We start from the raw sequence: 9,888 nt of genomic DNA on the forward strand, positions 1-9,888 counted from the left end.
AATTACAGGGATGGAAAACATCCTACCTGCATTTTTTTAAAAGTGGAATTATTTAAACTTGTTCTTGCCCTTATAGGTAGGTTGTGATAGTTGTTCCATCCAGCCTGACATCTCTTGTGATATCAAAGTAGTGGGATGAGTTGATTATCTAAAAGTGTCTAATTCTTTTTATTAAGAAGCATAAACTCTGGGATGATTTTTTAATCCTTTTATCCATAAATCAGCAGTTAACTCTGTGCTGTAAAACACTCAAATGAGATTCCATTTAACAGTGGAAGGAATGCATCATGCTGTTTATCTAAAAGCTTAACTGCCTTCCCCAACAATGGGTTAGGCTGTGTAATTGTACCCTAGGGTAAGGAACACTACTAATAATTATACCAGGAGGAAAAGTCCTTCATATGCTTAGGCAGCAAAGAATCCTGTGGCACCTTACCGACTAACAGACGTTTTGGAGCATGAGCTTTCGTGGGTGAATACCCACTTCCTCAGATGCATGTAGTGGAAATTTCCAGGGGCAGGTATATATATGCAAGCAAGCTTCCATCCCAGGCACATCACATGATCCATTGTCTACAGCCAAGCACTGAGGTACAACCGCATCTGCTCTAACCCCTCAGACAGAGACCAACACCTACAAAATCTCCGCCAAGCATTCTCAAAACTACAATACCCGCACGAGGAAATAAGGAAACAGATCAACAGAGCCAGACGTGTACCCAGAAGCCTCCTACTGCAAGACAAACCCAAGAAAGAAACCAACAGGACTCCACTGGCCATCACATACAGTCCCCCGCTAAAACCCCTCCAACGCATCATCAGGGATCTACAACGCATCCTGGACAATGATCCCACACTTTCACAGGCCTTGGGTGGCAGGCCAGTCCTCGCCCACAGACAACCTGCTAACCTGAAACATATTCTCACCAGTAACTGCACACCGCACCATAGTAACTCTAGCTCAAGAACCAATCCATGCAACAAACCTCGAGGCCAGCTCTGCCCACATATCTACACCAGCGACACCATCACAGGACCTAACCAGATCAGCCACACCATCACCGGTTCATTCACCTGCACGTCCACCAACGTTAATATATGCTATCATATGCCAGCAATGCCCCTCTGCTATGTACATCGGCCAAACTGGACAGTCTCTACGGAAAAGGATAAATGGACACAAATCAGATATCAGGAATGGCAATATACAAAAACTTGTAGGAGAACACTTCAACTTCCCTGGCCACACTATAGCAGATCTTAAGGTGGCCATCCTGCAGCAAAAAAACTTCAGGACCAGACTTCAAAGAGAAACTGCTGAGCTTCAGTTCATCTGCAAATTGGACACTATCAGCTCAGGATTAAACATAGACTGTGAATGGCTTGCCAACTACAGAACCAGTTTCTGCTCCCTTGGTTTCCATACCTCAACTGCTAGAACAGGGCCTCATCCTCCCTGATTGGACTAACCTCATTATCTCTAGCTTGCTTGCATATATATACCTCCCCCTGGAAATTTCCACTACATGCATCTGACGAAGTGGGTATTCACCCACGAAAGCTCATGCTCCAAAATGCCTGTTTAGTCTATAAGGTGCCATAGGATTCTTTGCTGCTTTTACAGATCCAGACTAACACGGCTACCCCTCTGATACTTCATATGCTTAGTTTAGCTGTGCTCTATCACCTTCCAAAAAGAGTGAGACTTGCACCGTATACAGCTGTCTTGCTGAATAGAATTCAGCGTATTTTACTGAACCAATTGCTTTAAATGTGTTTGCCAGATTGTTGTATGGAGTGTTGTAGCCATGTTGGTCCCAGGATATTAGAGACACAAGGTGGGTGAGGTAATATCTTTTATTTGACCAAAAGGTACTACCTCACCCACTGGGTCTCATTAACTGATTGAAATTCAGGCTGGGAAGGAAGAAAATCGGTGATTGTTGTTATTGCAAGAAATGTGTCCAGGAGCCACCCTCAAGAATATAAAGGGTTGTAAACTAAGAATCTTAAGAGTTACCATAATCATAAGAGATGAACCTGGCTTGTTCATCCAGCAGATGCTGAAAGGTCTGGTCTTGTTTCCGTTGAATCTTTAGCAAAAATCCCATTGATTTCAATGGTAGCAGGATCAGGCCTTTAGTGGCTACTTCAGAAAACTTTGGTCTTGTTCCCCCCACTACCCCAACCTATGAAGAAGAGCATAACTTCCATTGACGTGAATGGGAGCTGTGAGTGCTCAGCATTTGTGAAATCAGACCCAAGGCACCCAAAATCTGACTCCAAAGTCAACATTTTCTGCAGTGCTAACCACCCACAACTTCAGATGAAATCAGTGGCAACTGCAGGTGCTCATTTGTACTGAGGCTGAGGGTCTGAAGTGGGGCACCCAAAACAAATTGTCATTGCAAAAAAATTGGATCTACATCTCTTTGGCCATTCTGTACGTTCTGTGGTCTACACGAGGGGACTGACTCAGAACTCAGGGTCTGGCTTTCATTAACTTGCTTTTTGATTTTGGAGAAGATGCTTTACTTTTGTGAGACAGTGGCAGTGAGTTAATATCTTTTCTTGGACCAGCTTCTGTTGGTGAGAGCGAGAGAGAAGCTATCAAGCCAACAGAAGTTGGTCCAATAAAAGCTATTACCTCACCCACCTTGTCTCTCTAATATCCTGGAGAGGTACAGCTACAACTACGCTGCATATTTTATTTTTGTATCCGTTTTAACCAACTGTAAAATAATTGTCTCAGGCATCTCATTTAGGCTAAATAAATATTTATAAAGCGCTCTGCATTCCTCAGAGATGCTATAAGTGTAAAACTTGTTATAAAGATCTGTCACATTTCAGACCAATGATTGACATGAGACTGGCCTTGAGCAGAAGAATACTCTGTTTTGTGGATATTTCTTGTTACACTGGTTAGTTGAACACCAGTCATTTGAAGGGAACATTTCACATTTTTTGAAGATAGCTTGAATGTTGGAAGAGATCAACATCTTAGGTAAGGGTAGAATATTTAAGACTAACAAAGGATGACGTGAATGAAAATCTGTAACAATCAGTCACATTAACTTCTTTTTCTTTGAGAACTTTTTCTACTGACCTTCCACAGAAGCAACTTTCTCCTACCAGTGCCTTGTGTCTTCTAAACCTTCATTTTGCAGTGCTTGACAAAGCAATCAAGTTGTTCTAATGTCTGAATTTACATTCTGAAGTGCAAGTGCAGTGTTAGCCTTAGTCAGAATTGATATGGATATTATTTCTAATTGAACCATTCTAAACTCCAAATGGGTGATTATTTAGGTGATAGTAATAGAGCACTTTACAACTAATCTTGCTAGAAACACGTAATTTGTATGTCACAGGTTTTTTTTGTTTTGTCTTGGTAAATGCAGATTGTAACTCCAAATAAAGCAAGAAGGCTGTAGACATTTAAAAAAACAAAAAGATACTGAGGGCATGCTCTGGTGGTGTGCCTAGGACAAAGAGACAGCAACTCCTGAGTTCTAATCATTGCTCTGGCAGGAACTTCCTATGCAGTTTTTATCAAGTTGCTTCAGGCCAATTTTTTCCAGTTGTGGGTGCCAAAGATAATGAATGATTATGCATTATTTTGAAAGCTAGATTCCATCAGCCAAGTACACAAAGCCATTTGTACGTGGTGTACACAAGCAGAGAGAAATGCATTCAGTTTTAAATATTCAAACTTCAAACAAATATAATCAAGGGGTGAAAACTGCTAGGCAATAAAAGGAAATCACAAACCAAAGCAATTAAGTTGGAAGGCAAAGTATATTATGTTTAAAAAAAAAACTAGCATTTTAAACTTATTTTCAATGTCTCCAGAGCCTTTTGCTGTAAAGATGACCCAAAATGGGAGGGGAGTTCTTTTCTTTCTTTACGATGTATAAAGAAGTTGAAAGGTTTTGTCAATATAATTTTTCTGCTCTGTTGCTGCTGTTTGCTAGATTCAGGTCTTGTTACCCTCTTCCTGGAAGAACTGAAAACTATTAGGATCATGACATGAGTCCCAAGGAAGTGAAACCTGGGCAACTGCAAAAGGAAGGGATGTTTAGGCAGATCGTTGAATACAGGTCTCTCGCAACTTATGCGTATTTAACATGCACGATTTCAACTATACGTGTACGGCCGGAGTGTGGGGGGTGCGGCCTCAAGATTTAAAGGTCCTGGGGCACCAGCTGTGGCTGGAAGTCCCAGGGCCTTTAAATCACCCAGGGGGCTCCCAGCTGCAGAGGTGGCTGGTAGCCCCTGGGGCGAACTAAAGGGCCCGAGGCTCCAGCCACCGTGGAGCTACGGGGCCTTTAAATGCCAGCCCCAGCCCGGCTGCCAAAGCTGCGGGCGGGACTTAAAGGACTCCTCAGGGCTCCACATCGTGGCGGGAAGCCCGCCGGAGCTCTTTAAACCCCGTTCCCAGCTCCAGTGTGGGGCCGGGGCCAGCATTTAAAGGACCTTTTAAATAGCCCCGGCCCCGCTGCAGAACCTGCGGGTGAAGTTTAAAGGGCTTGGGGATATAATTTTGGCTATATGCAGTTTTCGCAATAACCGCAGAACCAAATCCCCGCCTAAGATGAGACTTGCCTGTACTTTATTTTGTTTAGTTGCTTTTTAACTCTTATCTAGCAATCAATTGGGAAGAATGACCTCTTTGTTAAATTTCCATCAAGTAGGTGTGGGGGAAATGCTTCCATCCTACTTCTTTGGTCCTTCAAAGAGACCAAAACAGGGAAGTTAAGAATGTATTTAATATTTCTAAGGTAATAGAAGGATAAAGACTTTTTTCTTATCAGACCTTCTCTACTCATCTAGATTTCTCTACCTATGGCCCCGTCACCATTTGTTCATAAAGCAAAAATGACCAACCATTTTCACTCTGGTGTTGAGGACAAGCCTTCCTATGTTTAGTTTAGTGTGGATCTATCACCTTTAGAGCAAAGGTGTTTTGTATTTTTATGTTTAATAATTTTGCTGAGTTGCAGCAGCTTCCTCTCCGCTGTAGTAAATGAAGCTTTCAGGAGACCACATCTTTTGTATTCCAGTTCTGATCTTAATGTGGATTTTAATAGTCAATCAAGATGTTTGCTAAATTATAGTATTGTACATTAGGCCTATTCCTGCACTGCTGTAGAAATTTTGATCATTCGGTTTTTATTACTTTTGTGATTTAATGAACAAAACATTCAAGCTAAATGCAAAACAGCGATATAAAAATGTTCTATAAAATCTAGAAAAATGATAGACATAGCAGTGGAAAAATACTTACCAAAGCCACTGTCCCTGGTAAATGCCATTAACTTCGATCAAATGCTTCTGGTGGCCTTCATCTATTTTTTTTTCTCTCCTACATTCCTTTTTCTATATTGAGAATGTTCAAACTGAACATCAGTATATCTTGTCACATGGCTATAAAAATAACTCACTCCAGCCTGTCTTGTTTATTAGGCTAAGATTCAAAAGTCAGAACTGATTAATCACCTAACCTTCTACCATATAAATATTGCTGCTATAAAATGAAAAATCTATACAGTTCCCCTATAGTTAAAGAATCAGAATAGGCCATATGCTGCAAGAATCTATCAAAAGTACTAGTTATTCTACAGAAATGGTGTAGGGCACTACAGGTTACTGCAGTGTTTGGCATCAATACTATATTTTTGTTATTGAAAAATGAGTGTGTATAAAGTGCATTGGCTATGAAATGTACTAGTCCACAAGTTCTCTCAAACTGACGGACACATCCAGGTATGGGATGGTGATGATCACCATCCTTTTTTATATAGTGTCTAAAAGGTACTCTATTTGAAACAGGAATTATTTTGTGGGCATTCTCTGGCCTGTGTTATACCGGAGGCCTGACTACATGATCTCAGTAGACCTTTCTGGTCTTAGAATCAATGAAACTACAGCTTTATAGATGTAGTGTCCCCAAACTGTTTTTCTGTTGTGACAACATTAAAGGGCATGGTAAAGGCTAAGAACCACTTCACCAGCCAGTATTATTATTGCTCTTTATGCATGACAGGGCAGCCAGAGGTCAGGAGACATTAACAATTCCAGAACACATAAGATTCTAGTTTGTATGTTTGTTTTGTTCTGTACATTTTCTAGCCTCTTGTTCCTTGACCAGTTTCTAAACTGACAGAGATAAAACAATACTAAACTGCATGTAGACAAACCCTAAATCAAAAGGTTTCTCTCTGTTTCATTTATTGTTTCCCATTATACAAACAAAACTGTGTAAGCAGCCATTAGGAAATGTGTTCATGCAGGCAGCATGAGCATCTATCTACACTACAAACAGCACCATATTAAGGGATCCAGATACAATAGTCATCCCTCATTCCAATTAAAATATATTCCATTTTGTAGTTTAGATGGGACCTTAACTGTGTTCCCAAACAGTGCTAAACATTTACAGATGACCTTTACTCATTCTTGGACATGGCTTGAGGCTTCAGTGCCATTCAGGAACACAACTAAGATTCCATCTACATTACAGCATAAAGTTGTATCATAAACAGATCCTCTAACTTGTAATTGGGCCTTAATAATCAGAGGTTTATTACCCTGGTTTAGTTTATGTATTCAGGTCAGCCGCTATGGCTTGGTTTCAGTCTCTATAACAACCTGCTGCTTACTCATAACCAATGGTGTTTTCCTAGAGCAGAAAGGAGAGAAGCCTGGGGGAGGGTGAGATGATGATGAAGGTCTAGGGTAGTGATACTCTATAGGCGGCCCGTGGGCTTGTGTTTATAATTAAATTCATGAATATTGATGAGCTGCCTATCATTTGCCTGTGACTTCCTTATTAAGTAACTTACTGGCAGTGCTTAATTTATAATGAAAAAGGTGCCATAGCTCAGCCCCAGCACAAATTAAGCACTGACTTGGCAGCCAGAGAGTGGTGGCTGCTGATCGAGCAACCAGCTCTGAAGGCAGCATCACTGCCAGCAGCAAGGCAGAAGTAACATTGGCATCAGCTGCTGGCTGGGAGCCCAGAGGTGCCAGGGTTATGAACTGCCAAGCCTAGAGGTGCTGGGGAAAAAAATACTTACTTGATCTTAAGTTGTCATGATAGCATTGGCTACGAGTGACAGGACACCACCCATTTTTTCATTAGTGATGGAAATGGAGCCAAAAATGAATGTGAGCAGGAGTAAATGTTGCAAAGTGAAAACTGAGCTTTTAATCCAAACTGGACAATGGATTTTCCTTTTATTACACCACCTCATTTAAAGGCAAATCCTTTGTGTTTAATATGCCAAATCACTCTCTGTGTGTAAGATGATCAACATGAGGTGCCACTTTGAATCAAAGCACAGGAACTTCAACGGGGCTTATTCTCCTAGCAGTGTTGCAAAATGTGACAAAATTGAAAATCTGAAGTCTTTGTATCACACTTCAAATGTCATTCTCACAACATCAGCGACTGTACAGGAAAAAGAAACAGCCACTTCTCTTCAGATAATGTCGATTCTAGCTAAAAAGAAAAGGCCTTTCCTGGATGCCAAGCTTGTGAAGGAGTGCCCACTGGAAATCCTAGAAGAGCTTTTTGCCGGAGATGAAAACAAATATGACATTGTGAAGGCAAGTTCCCCTGTCTGATTCCAGGGTACTGTGAAGACTGGAGGTAATTTACAAGAATTCTTTCAGCACTGCTTTCTAATTAAAAAACAAAACAAAATGCCAAATACAGGTCTTTTGCAGTAGATGAATCAAGCAATTTAGGTGACACTGCCCAGTATGCTCAGTAACATCTGCTAAAGCTGCTGCCCTCACTCTGCCTCCCCCTAGCCATCAGTAGGTACGAGTCATCAATGCCATCCACCACAATCTCTCCATCTCTGAGGGGACAGCTGTACAATCCATGAAATCCAACCACCAGATACTGATCAAACTAGCGGACAACAGAGGTACCATCATAATTCTCAACCACTGTTACCAGATTTGCCTGTTATGTTGGGATATGCTCATTTATTAGAGTTACTCTTTTTGGGGGGGTGTCTGCAATTCTATCGATGTACTGCTTGTGGCAAGTGTGTTTTCATACGGAGCTCTACTTCTCCCTTATGCAAGTCCCTTCCCAATGGAGCTATCCTGCAGGACCTAGGCTCCCTGGGGCTGGGTCCCTCCAGACCCAGAGTCGGATGAACACACTCACATACATTAACAGAGCAAGTCTGATCAGACCAGGTCAATCAGCACTCTCAAGCTGCCACCCTTATATGCCCCTAGTCTCAATAGGCTGGGCCACGCAGCACTTTCAGCTGCCACCCTTATATGCCACAGGTTCAGCACATTGCTATCTCCACTCTCACATCACAACTGTACTGGTAGTAACCAACTTGATGAGCAAACTCCACAGTATTTTTCGGCGCTACAGGGATCTTTAGCCTAGCTAAGAGGAGCATTGCTGCAAAGTAAATGGGGAGACAAAAAACACAAAAGAGTAACGTTCAGAGAGAGACGCAACCAGCTTAACCAAATAATAAAAGTTATTTATTGGATAATAGTGATAACTACACAAGGAGAGCCAGGACCGGCGCTAGGGGTTTGAGCGCCCTAGGCAGATGGCAATTTTGCCGCCCCGCGCGCTGGTCCCGCGGCTCCGCTGGAGCTGCCGCAGTGGTGCCTGCGGAGGGTCCGGTGCTCCGTGGCAGCTGCCGCAGTCATGCCTGCGGGCGGTCCACCGGAGCCGCGCGAGCAGCCGACCATCCGCAAGCACGACTGCGGCAGCTCCACCGGAGCCGCCTGCTGCCCCCTCTGGCAAAACGGCGCCCACCAATTATTCTGGCGCCCTAGGCGATTGCCTAGGCTGCCTAAATGGTAGCGCCGGCCCTGAGGAGAGCCTAAACCAACATAACAGTTACATTATTAAAGGTTAACACCTGAGGTAGAAAGGAAAACAGAAAGAGAGAAAGAGGTTTGACCTGGTTGGGGTTCCACTCCAGGAGGCTTGAATTGTTCGGGGTTCCCAGGTAATGGTGGTAGCTCAGGGTCCTGAGTGCTGGAGACAGGCAGATCCCCCAGCACGATCAGTCAGGAGATGGAGTCCCAGTGGAACTGATGCAGAGTTTGGATCCAGGCATCAGAGTTTGGATCAGGCACCACTTACTTGAGCATGCGTAGGGGGTTTTGTAGAGAAACAAAGGTTCAAGGGAGAACACCAGATTTGTTTATGGGTAAACTGATGACTCAACGGTTTTCTTTAGGCTAGACAATAGGAGCTGATCACTCTTGGCTATGGGTGGTGTTTTCTTCCAGGGAGCTCACAATGCAATTAAGCTGCTTCAGTATTTTGGATATCAATCAAGGATTCACTACTAGAATTGGTCTGATAACTGCTGAGCTGGGTGTGCACAGGCATAGGTTCATTAGCATCTGGAGCAGAGATTCCCCATGATGCAGTGCTTCCCTGCTTTTCTGGTCCCAGAGTTCAGTGTGGTTCTCTGTTCTCTATTCTGTATGCTAATGATGATGTCTCCCTGTCCCATCTTTCATACAGGTGAGGCTAGGGGAATGGTCTCTGTTCTCCATTCTGTATGCTAATGGAGATGTCTTAATCTTGTCACCCTTGTCAGGAGGGGTCTAGTTGTGTCTCTCAACACCCTTCACTGCTCTCTGCAAGCCTTTTCTCTGATCAGTTTTGGTTCAAACAGAGAGACTGGTGGTGGGGAACGGTGCCTTTCATGAGTCAGACAGGCTAGATACTGCGGCCTGGTTCCCCAAAAACACACAGCTGACTTGTATCACCATGATGACTACATTGGTGAGGCCAACCGACAACCCTCTGACACCACATTCAGAGATGACTCCTCACCACAATTCACCCAGGAATTTAAGGATATAATCAAATACTTCTCCAAA

The sequence above is a fragment of the Gopherus evgoodei genome, chromosome 1 (assembly GCF_007399415.2).
Source record: "Gopherus evgoodei ecotype Sinaloan lineage chromosome 1, rGopEvg1_v1.p, whole genome shotgun sequence".
NCBI classification, from domain to species: domain Eukaryota; kingdom Metazoa; phylum Chordata; order Testudines; family Testudinidae; genus Gopherus; species Gopherus evgoodei.